Consider the following 12,623-nt stretch of genomic DNA (forward strand, 5'->3'; position numbering starts at 1 on the left):
CAAAATGTCCTAAAAATAATATCCTTATGCAACCTAATTCGTGTTGTTAGTGTCCCATATATATATATAGTATACTATATATATATATATAATAATTATCTATATATATACTATAACAACAAAAAAATAAATAATATATATATTTATATATATATACAGTAACTAGGCTGAAATAACTATTCAATAGCACCAAGCTATTGGTGCTATTACGGTTGTTCGGGCCTTAGAATGAACAATAATAAACGGTTAGGATGATGCTGGGGCCCCTATTGGTCTGAGTGAGTTTATTGGTAATAGTACAACTAATGCATGAAAATAGTCAAAGGTTAAATCTCAGCGAATAAATTGGTAGCACCAAAATGTTTGGTCTATCGATAGTACCCAAAGCAGTACTCTCTCTACTCTATCCTCTATCTCTATCTCTATCTTTGCCTCTCTCTATCGTCTCTCTCTCTTATATATATAATATAGAGAGAGAGAGAGATGGCCAAGGGCCTACTATACTTGTTACTGAAGTATAGAGCGCTTTGTACTCATAAGTTTTGTCGTGTGGATGAAAGGATGTGTGTGTAGGATGACAGTGGTCCCCAATAGGAAATGTAGTTGATCCCTAAGGGTTAGTGGTAGTTGGTTGAATAATATGATCAAACGGGTGGAAATGGTTAAAGGGATAGATCTAACGGCTAAAAATTTATTAGTACAAAGTGTCTATACTCATAAGAGTTATAGGCCTGAACTTCTTTTCTCTATGTGTTGTGTGTGTGTGTTGGGGGGGTTAGGGGGGTGTAGGGCAATTAGTAAATGTAAAGTCCTTCGTGCTGATGAAGTTGTTTTCGATAATAGGATTCCCGAATTGACGTATCCACCTCCATTAAATATGATCTAGAGTATTGTGAAAACTTTAAAAAATAAAATTTTCGTAATTTTTCAAAATTCATAATAAAGTCTATCAAGGCTTGTGCATAAATGAACGGTCAAGAATCCGGAACGACGTTCTAGCCAAAATGGATAAGTCTGATCTTCAAGTTAAGATCGGATTATTAATCTTTCTAGGTAGCTAATAGAATTTCTATAAAAAATTCAACCTATTCTAAGTTCTTTTACACTTAAGACTAGCAAGGTATCCCCATATCGACCGTTAAGGAATTATCAATTTAAGGAAGTTTTAAATACTCTAGGTAATGTTTAACGGTTGACCCCAAGCCTAATCATCAATGACTTAAGTATGTCGCACTCATACGAGTATCGTACCGGAATATATAAATCATCTTTATATATAGGCGGTAACACTATCGGACAACACGTGGCTACGTTGTTTTCAATCGATATAGACTCCAAATCAACCAAATCGCTTGTTCAAACCCCTTAATCTAGCTGCCATGAAAGTATTTGGGAAAGCTAGATTCATAATTTTTCCGACCCGCATTTACTATCAGATGATGAGTAGTCCCTAAAAATGGAATCGGCTGAGAAATGAAGAAATCTCATATATACTATATCACTATAGTACTACACGGTAATAAACTATAGCTATATATATATCATCTATATTACATATAGTACTATATATATATATCGGGTAGCACGGAGGCCTCCGTGCTAGCCAAAGTTGTTTCAATGATGCGGCTCCAAATCGACCGATCGGCTAACGTTAGTATTGTGATCCTACAACTAATTGAAAGTATTTGGAAAAACTAAATTTCAATGAATTTTTCCGGTATCATTTACGCTATTAAACGAGTAGATAAAAATGAAACGTTTGAGAAATAAAAATCTCAATAAAAAATGATGATAAAGACTTGAATTTAAGATCCCAGGTATCTGGATCTTACGTCCCTAAAATACGGAAAAGAAAACTTTCTAAGATAAAAAATTTCATCAAATTTGGGATTGTGTTACCATTGGTTAAATTCACAAGACGCATCCACATCTACCATTAAAATGCTGTCAAATTTTGAGACCCTTTTGATCACTAGCCCAAATTATTTGAAAGATATTAACAATTTGTTTTCAGAATACTTTTATAGTGTTAAGATTAATCAAGGTCCTAACGGAGCCGATCATCGATTTGAAAGCCCGCATCCATTGAAAACACTTTGGTAGCAACCGGAGGCTCCCGTGCTACCGATTAGCTGATCACAAGCCTAGCTCCTAATATACTGCTATATGTACCATATATATATACCACACATACATGATATCATACTATATATACGTACTCATACCATGTATATATATGTAATATATGTATACTATATAATATATCTAATACATATAGAATGTATATATACATATATACAACCATGTATGATATATGTATATACATTGTATATATACTGTATATACATGTTATATATATAGCACATGTTTAATACATATATATAACATGTATACCATTATACATATAATATATATACATATATATACATGGTATGTATAACATAATAATACTGTAATACATTATATATACATGTATATACATGTAATATACCATGTAATATACATGTTATAATACCCTTATCACTACATGTAATACCCCTATACTCTTTATATACGCATGTATATACATATGTATACTATATATATACTGTTATATCATGTATAACCATGTATATATATCTGTTATATCATATATAAAAGTGTATACTCAATGTATTATATGTATATTCAATATATACATGTAATACTATGTTACATGTATAGTATACATGAATATAATTATATATACATGTATATTACATGTATTCATATACTATAACATGTATACATACAGTGTATATATACAATGTATAATACTATAATATAATATATTCATGTATACCTACCTACATATATATACATGTATATACTATATATCATATACATATATAAATGTATATATACATGTATATACATGTATATAATGTACATATATATGTACATGTATATACCTGTATATAATGTATATATACTATGTATATATGCACGTACATACACTGTACATGTATATACAGTATATATTATGTACGCCATATATTACACATATATAACATGTGTATACTAATGTATACTGTATATATATGTATAATACCATGTATATACATGTACATGTATATACACTGTATATATACACATGTATAGTATACATGTAATACATGTACATGTATATACCATGTATATATACACTAGTATATGAACAGTATACCATGTATATATAATGTATACTATACATATATAGAAGTTGAGCTAAGAAATACTATCCGGTAGTAACGAGCGCTTTTATTACCCTACGCGATTTTGTCTTCAATATAGAGCCTTCCAAATTGAACCAATCCCGTCCCCTCCGTTTAACATATGATCTAAACAATGTACACTACCTAACCGACATCCAATTTCATGTACTTTAGAATATTGTTCTTTTATCCCATCCAAGTGAACTAGAAAAATGAATGGCTGAAAATGAATACTCTTTAAAAAAATTGATGATCAGGACCGTCTTGTAATCAAGATGCAGAAGTATATGATCTTGTTTTAAATAGTTTCAAAAGAATTTTCTAAGCCAAAAATTCAATTGATTTAGATATCTTTAAGCCGTTAAACGAGAAAACACCCTCCCTTATCCGACCATTAAAATTACAAATTTGAACCCCTTTGTATCATTAGGCAACCATGAATCGTCGAAAAGATTGTGAAATTTGATTTTAAACACTTCAAGTGGTATACGATCATGTTTCAACGGAGCCGATCGTCAATTTGGAAGTTCTATCATCGAAAACAAATCGGTAGTACAACGGCTCGTTTACTACCGATAGTATTCTAGCTCAACTCTACATATATATACATATACATGTATATATATGTATATATACATATATATACATACATATATATATATATATACATGTATATATATGTGTATATATATATATACATGTGTATACATGTATATATATATACATATACATGTATATATATGTGTATATATATATATATACATGTATATATATGTATATATATATATATATATATATACATATATATGAGTATATATATATATGTATAGGTTGGTTGAATAGTATAGTTTAACTGGTAAAAATAAACAAAGAGTTAGATCTAACGGTTGAAAACTCGATAGCACCAAGTCTTTGGTGCTATCGATAGTATCCCAGCCAGATTATATATATATATAGTAATGTGAGATCCTAAATTGTTTTATATGTAAGATATAATATGGCTAAAACTCTTAACCTGGCTTAAGCATTTTGGGTAGTGGCTAGACCCAAGAGATTAAGAGATTAAGCATACGTGCTAGGATGGGAGTAGTCCCAAGATGGGTAACCCGCTGGGAAGTTGAGGCGTCACAGTTGATATCAAAGCTAGGTTACCAGTTAGAAGTATGAAATGAGTCTCGATTGAGTCAGAATTATACAGCGGGGAGAGCGAGGCTCTCATGCTATTGACTGTTGTAGGTGGAGCGGAGCTCACCATAAAGTTCGTTTAGGCTAGCAAGATGAATCTCATATCATCTGGTACTTGTGAGTCTAAGCCTAACGATGACGTCGGGGCTTAAAGAGGTGGGGAATGTGGGACCCTAGGTAGTCCTATATATAAGATATAATAGGGCTAAAACTTTTAACTCGGTTTAAGCATTTTGGGCAGTGGCTAGGCCCAAGAGGTTAAGAAAGTTAAGCTTGCTAGGACGGGAGTAATTTTAGGATGGGTGACCCCCTGAAAAGTTGGGTTGTCAAAAGTAGGGCTACTATACTCTTACGAGTATAAACCTCTTCATACTCATAAGTTATTTTTGATGATGGAGTTTCTGAATTGATGATCTATACCGTTAAATATGGTTTAGAGCAATTAAAACTTTTAGGAATAAATTTCGTAGTTTTTCGATTTTATATTAAAGTCCATCAAGCGGGCATAAAATGAATGGTCAAAATTGAACGATCTCCTAAAATGGATGATCGAATTCTTCAATTTAAGATTAGAATTATTGATCTTTGTTTAGTTAGTGAATAGAATTTTCTATAAAGAATTCAACCAATTATTATTCTTTTACACTATTAAATTAGCAAGTATTCCGTATCGACCGTTAAAAATTGTCGATTTTAAGATCGTTTAATCACAATGTACATAATGTTGAAAAATTATAAAATTTAATTTCTAGAGATTTTAAATGCTTTAAATCATGTTTAACTGTATAGATCGTCGATTCGGAAGCTTTATCATCAAAAAATGACTTATGAGTATGAAGGCGATCGTACTCATAAGTATAGTAGCTCGGACTCATATATATATATATATATATATATATATATATAATTAGAGCAGGGCTGCTGTGCTTTAGGAGCGGAGGAACCTCTTATGATCCTGATGCTGTTTTCGATGCATGGATTTTCGATCGACGATCGGCTTCGTTGACTTGGATCTGCGCATTTTGAATTTCTAGAAATATTTTTGATACGATTTTTGATATTATTTACCTAGTGATCGAAAGGATTCACATCCATAATTTTTAATGGTTGATATCTGCCGTTTTTCAATTTAAACCGGCTGTCGACAGTATTCAAATCAGACGAATTTGTATAGAAATTCTTTTATACTATACTTACAACAAGATTCCTATATTTCTGATTCGAAATCTTTTAGTGCTAGTATCACCACTATTTATAGGATTTTATTTTCAGCCTTGTTTTTAAATTAGGTTGATTTGAATCTTTCGATTGCTAGGTAAATTGACTATCGAAAAATCGCAAAATTATTTTTTAGACTTTAATACGTAGATCTAGTTTAACGGAGCACACCCGCATCGTCAGATTGAAAACTCATCTCGAAAACGCTCATAAGCGAGCACGGAAGCGCCTTCGTGCTCCTGAGGCACGAGCCTGCTTCTCTCTCTCTCTCTATATATATATATAGAGAGAGAGAGAGAGAGAGAGAGAACTAGACTAGAATACTGTTAATAGCACCAAGTGATTGGTGCTATTAAGTTTTCGGACCTTGGATGAAACGATGTACGGTTAGAATGATGGTGGTCCCCGAGGGTTGAGTAGGTGATTGATTGAATAGTATGATCTAACGGGTGAAAATAATAAAAAAAAGTAGATCTAGCGGTAGAAAATTTGGTAACACCAAATGCTTGGTACTATCGATCGATAACATAGTAGCCGGACTATGAATGCTATTGGTAGCAAACGAGCTCCGTTGCCACCTATTTATTTTCGATGATGGAGCCTCCAAATCGACGATCGACACCGTTGAACATGATCTATACCACTTGAAGTATCTAGAAACTAAATTTTAAATCTTTTCGACATCATTGACCTAATGATCAAAGGGTTTCAAATTTTATAATTTTAATGGTTGATATGAGACGTTTTTTCGTTTAACGGTGTAAAGATATCTAAATCAATTGAATTCTGGTTAAAATTTTTTAAAATTATTTAGAATAAGATCTATACTCTCGATCTTGATTACAAGATTCCCATCATCACTTTTTAAAAGATATTCGTGTTTAGCCGTTCATTTTGTGTCCACTTGATGGGCAAGAGAACAATATCAAAAAAGCATGAAATTTGGTTTCTAGATACTTCAAGTGGTATGTAGATCATGTTCAACGGTGCCGATCGTCGATTTGGAGGCTCCATCATTGAAAATAAATGGGCGGCAACAGAGTCCGTTTGCTACCGATAACATTCCAGCTCAACTCTCTCTGTCTCTATATATAGTTATACACACACACATTTAAATTCATCATAAAATCCTAATGATTTATAATTGTTTAAGATAATGTGCTGCACCAATAAGATGATTTTAATTCTTCTAAATGAATGTTAGACGTCTTTTCAAACTTTGAGAAACTAATTGATAATTTGCTTTCGAGTAAATATGAGAGATATTCTAAGTTACCTCTCCAACAAAACAAGCCAAAAATGAGATATTCCTAGGTAGTATTATTATTATTTTAATAAGTATGCTAAAGAAGCACTATGTATGTTTCTAAATTCAAAAAAAAAAAGAAAAAAGATATTTTTGTGTAATATTGTAAGTTCTGCTTCTCGAAAGCAGAAGTATGCTTCACTGTTTTAATTTTCAATAATTTTCTCTAATAATATTCTTCTATCATGTGGCAGATCTTTATAGAGGGTTCTGTCGTTTACTTAAAAATTCATATTCTAATTTCTATCTCAGACTTCCTTTGTTGCTATGAATACTACTTGATCGAACAGTGCTACTCTTTACCACAAAGACAAACAACTTGTTCAAAAGTTGTCTTAGGAATAAAGAGCACTCACAAAAATAAAGGAAAAAAAAAAGGAAAAAAAAAGATAAGGAATTGTAAAGATTAATTGGTGTTGGCGCCTTAAAAATCGTGCCACGTGGTGAACCGGTATGTACCACAAGAATAGCCTTTGAAGCCAGAGAGGAGCAACATATGGTGCGCCAGGAGCAGAGAAAGTGCACCTAAAACCAAAAAGCATGCAGTTGAAGCTTATACAATTAGGATCTGCAGATAGTGGCCCACAAAATCAGGGATGTGGCTCATCATGGAAATAACTGAATAACAACAGGTGAAATTATAAATAGATAAGAAACGTTTGACATAGAGGTATTTTTCTCTGTGAACGAGAAGACCAATTTATTTTTTCTTTCATTTTTCACGTTCTAGGAGTAGTCTATTTGCAATATTTTCATTTGTCTTTGCATTTACTGTTTTTTCCTAGGAGTAGTTTTAGGATAGTTTCTCTCCACATTGAACGCCTTAGTAGCGATTCTCTCTTGTAAACAGTGTTCCTTTGTTGCAATACACATATATCAACATTATTCGGCTCATTAGCCGAATAGAAGTTACTGTGTGAAATTATTCTTTTATTTTAATATACATATATCAACACCATTCGGTTCATCAGCCGAACTGAAGTTACTGTATGAGATTGAACTCGGCTGATTTGATTCTTCATTAGTCGAATCGCTTGATTCGACGGTGGAAGCAGACTTCGAGGGTCATCATCAGTAGCTGCTTCATTCCTTAGCGTGCTTCCCGAAGGAAGGTATTGACTAAGTTAGCGGTTAAGAAAATCGGCTCGCAGCGACTGAATTTCCACAGTGTCCAATCTCTCTCTTTCTTTCTCTCTCTCTACCAATTATCTTGTATCATTTTGCTCTTACACTAAGACCATACCTTGAAGGTTGGCTGATTTTGACATCTAAAAACGACCTTGGGAGTACTGTTGAGAATATATAGTATTTTGAAGAGTCAAGAAGCATAATATTCTTATTTTCTTATAGAAAGAGGATTGCACATACTAAATCTTTCGCATCCTTCAAATTTATTAAATTAGTATAGGCCTATACTTCGCGAAGGGTAGACAATATTTGAGCCAATTAAGATAGTCTTATGTACATTATAACTTTTTAATTAGTATTTTCTTAACTTTCAATATTTATAGAGTTAAATTATTTTAATAATTTTATTAAAAATTTAATCAAATTTTGTAATTTTGATAGTTATTTTATAATAAATCTTTTAACTAAAAAGTTAAAATTGATTGGCTTATTTCAAGTTAAAATTGTTACATGCACCTAGTGCATATTGATATTTTATACACTGCAACTTATATAAGATGACTAATGTTTCAATATCGAAAATTAATTAAATATAACTTATTTACAAAATCTATTAATTTAAATTATGTTTAATGAATTAAAATCTCTATTAAAAGGCGTTGAACATATGGTGTATGCACAAAAATACGTCCAGTGTAGAGAGTGCTTTATTTTGTGCATATATAATATATAATTCTAAAGGAGTGGAGAAATCTTTGCTTGCACCTGCATGGTGCACACTAATAATTTTTTATATACTCTATAAAATATTATATGGTTGGAATATTTGGTAATTAATATTGTAAATAAAACATAATTTAATATCATATAATATAAAATATTTAAATAATTTATTATACTATTAAAATTTTATCGTTAATGAATATTTTAGAATAAATTTATGGTGCAATAGGCATATTAATAATTTTATAAGACATGTGGCAATTCTCTATCGTCTAATACTTTAATGGGCAATGTGGCTTCATGAAGAATTGAAGATTTGTTTTGGTGATGTGATCCAACCACTAAGTTATATATTTTATAAATTATAGATTGTAGATTTTTCAATGAATTGGCATATTATTTTTTATCCAGAATTTAGCTTTTATCCTGTAGTGTACTGAAAAAGCAACAGCTACTTGGTAGGGCATGGATAAGGAGAGAGAGAGAAAAGTGAAATTTGGCTAATCATTGTTTTAATGAGCTCTTAGATTAATTCGGTGCTAGCGATTTAATTTGCCTCATCACAAGAGACATGGCAACCTTTTTTTAAAAAATAAAATAAAACAAGATACAATAGATATGACATTAATTGTTTTAAAGAAAAGGACAATAATTTATTATTATTCATTAAATATATAGAAAGATGGTGCTGAATCTTATACTGAGAATAAATTATTTTAAGTCAATTTGCTTTAAAAATTTATTGACTTTTGTTTTTTTTCGTAAAAAAATGTCATTTTTAAATTTTGCATATCAGGTTTGAATTTTTAGTAAATTGACCAAATTACTCTTACTCATCTTTTCTCTCTCCTTTCTTTCTCTCATTTGTTTCTCTTGGGCCTCTTCATTTCCCTTTTTCTTATCGTTCTTTTCTCTCTTTCTCCTTCTACTTTCCGTTCCTTTTTTTCCTTTTCCACTGCCCCAATCTGCTCCTCTCTCTTACCTTCCCACATCTCTACCAATATCGATAATGGCGATACGGGTTCATATACGACACAGATCACAAGATTTTGAAGATGACGAGAAGAAAAAGCACGTTGCGGTAGGAGTGACAAAGGGCAAGGAAGAGGGGCTTGTTAGCGAAAAATAATACAGAGGTGTAATAAAAAGAAAAAAAAGAATAAAATGAGAAATATATATATTTTCTTTCTTTTGGAAAGGTCACCATGTGCCACAGTTGCTACAAAAAAAGCCAACAAATAGGAAAGAAAGAAGAAGAATAAGAAAAAGAAGTTGCATTGTTTGAGATGAAGTTGTACCATTTGAGATTTAAGTTGCACTATTCAAAACTATTTAAAACTAAGTTGTAACTTTTCAAACGGTGTAACTTAAGTCTCAAACAATACAACTTAGTCTTAAATAGTATAACTTCTATATTTTACGGTGCAACTTAATCTCAAATAATGCAACTTAATCTCAAACAGTATAACTTTTTATTTTTATTTTTTACTATGACTACTATTTTTTTTCTTCTTCTTTCTTCCCTATTTTTTGGGCTTTTTTGTAGTGGCCGAGGCACAAAATGAACTTCCTAGGTTAAAAAAAATATATGTTTTTTCTTATATTTTTATTTTTTTTATTCTTTCTTCTTATATTTATCCACTGATAGCATTACTTTTCATGACCGCACACCCTTCCTAGCCCTCTGCCCCCACCACTGCTGCCTTCGCATCGATGCGCTCTCCCTCCTTGTTATCCCCAAATCCTGCGGCACTCTTCTTGTGGCCGTCGCCGTCCACATCTGCGTTCTCTTTTGTAGCCTTACCTTCAGAATTTGTGCCAAGTCCTAGCCAGCGTCACTACCACCGGTGTGGATGGAGGTGTGCAAGCGGTGGGAGAGAGGAGCATGACATCGACGTGGGGGCCGCAGTGGAGGAGGAGGAGGGAGAGAAAGCGGAAGAAAAAAAAAGGAAAAAGAAACTACGAGGAGAAGGGAGACGAAGAGTACGGAGAAAAAAGAATGAGAGAGAAAGGAGAAAGAAAGAGGAATACGAGTAGTTCGATCAAGAGTATTTTGGTCAGTTTACTAAAAATTCAAATCTAGTATTCAAAATTCAAAAAAGTGGTCTGATTTTGCAAAAATGCTAAAGTAGTGAATTTTTTTTTATGCAAATTAGTCAATCTTTTTTGAGATTTTAATATTAAAATAAGTTAATAAGACTGTACTGATAGTCTTTGAATGAGTAATGTGTAAGATTTATATCATATAATAGCTATATTGATGGCATCACTCAAGCGAGAACAATCAGTAAACCAAAAAGGGAGTTACTTTGTGCGTGTAAAATAGGTATTACTATTATATATCTACCGTAAAGTAGAAAACTATCTAATAATGAGATTAGTTAAATGATGAGAAAAAAAATCCAAACATTTTCTCTTTTAGATTATTCATGGATTTTTTGCAAATAAATCACTTCAAATTGCTAAATTATATGTTTACTCCACTAAATATATACTAGTATAAAATGTCCTTATAGCATCAATAAACAAATTTATATACTTATGCCTTAGTTGTTCCTAAGTAGATGCTCGGGCTTTGGTACAAATTAGGACAAGTAGCTGATGTTTTTTGTTTTGAGATTAGGGCAAATTAAGTTATCCATTGCAGTTCTCTATTGCAATACAACTCCTGGCCACTGGATGCATAGTCTGAGATAAATGGCTAGAAACCATGTCTTTTGTGAAAAAAAAACCTAATTAAACGCTGTTTATTTTATTGTAATGGAGGGAATTGTTGTAACAAAAGTTATTTTATAGAAGTCACTAATTATATCATTCTCATTTGCTTGTTTGTTTGTTTCCAGGTCACTGCAAAGAAAGCCTAAATTTACTTACCACAGTTAATCCTTCTAATATTACATTAATTAGTTTATCTTGATTATAATTCAACTTAAGTGACTGCAAAATTATTGAGGGTGAAGTTACTTATGCCTGACTAATGGATGAAGAATCATTGAACTTTAAAAGCATGCAAGGATAAAAGCACAGTAAACTGCACTGTTAGCCCCTAAACTATTTTCTTGAGTTTTGGGTTTTAAGTAATGAAATGCCTTGTTTAATAGATTAAGTACTGGTTCTAATTTAGTTCTAATTTGAATTTGAATTATGGACATAGCATTCTGGACTTGATCAATTTTCACTTTCCTCTAAAAGTTTCAATTTTGTTGCATTAAATGGCTTAGACTTTTGAGAAATGATTCGGTACTTTTTTTAAAAAAATATAAAAAAATCTTAACCGTTGATTAATAAAGGGTAAAAATGTAACTTTAATACTTAGCAGGTAAAAGGATTATTTTATTCAAGGTTAGTTTGGTAATTAAATAATATAATATTTAAAGAAACTTTTAATTGAGGTCCTAAATTTATGCATTAATTAGTACTAATTTAGGAAATTAATTGATTAACCAAATTTATGAAATTATTAGGCATTAATTTAGGAATCTACTTTAAATGTTTTAGTGTTTCTCAAATTATGCATTAATTTAAATTATAGAAATTTTAGAAATAGTTTTATTTCTAAATACGATGAATTTAAATTTTAAAAATTAAATACTTAAAATTTAAAAGTGAAATTTAAATTAGAGGAATTTCATATTACTATTTAAAAACTAAATTTCACTGAGATTTAAAATACAGTTTATTCGCATCAATTTAAAACGTAATGCATAAAAAACTTAGAGAGTAAGATATCTACAACTGATTTCTCTAGAGGAATTTTATATTACTATTTAAATTTTAAATTCAATGATTTAAAACTAGATTGAACCGATTAATTTGACTGATCAGACTTTGACCTATTCTATCAAGAATCT

The sequence above is a fragment of the Ananas comosus genome, linkage group 8 (genome assembly GCF_001540865.1).
Source record: "Ananas comosus cultivar F153 linkage group 8, ASM154086v1, whole genome shotgun sequence".
Classification (NCBI taxonomy): domain Eukaryota; kingdom Viridiplantae; phylum Streptophyta; class Magnoliopsida; order Poales; family Bromeliaceae; genus Ananas; species Ananas comosus.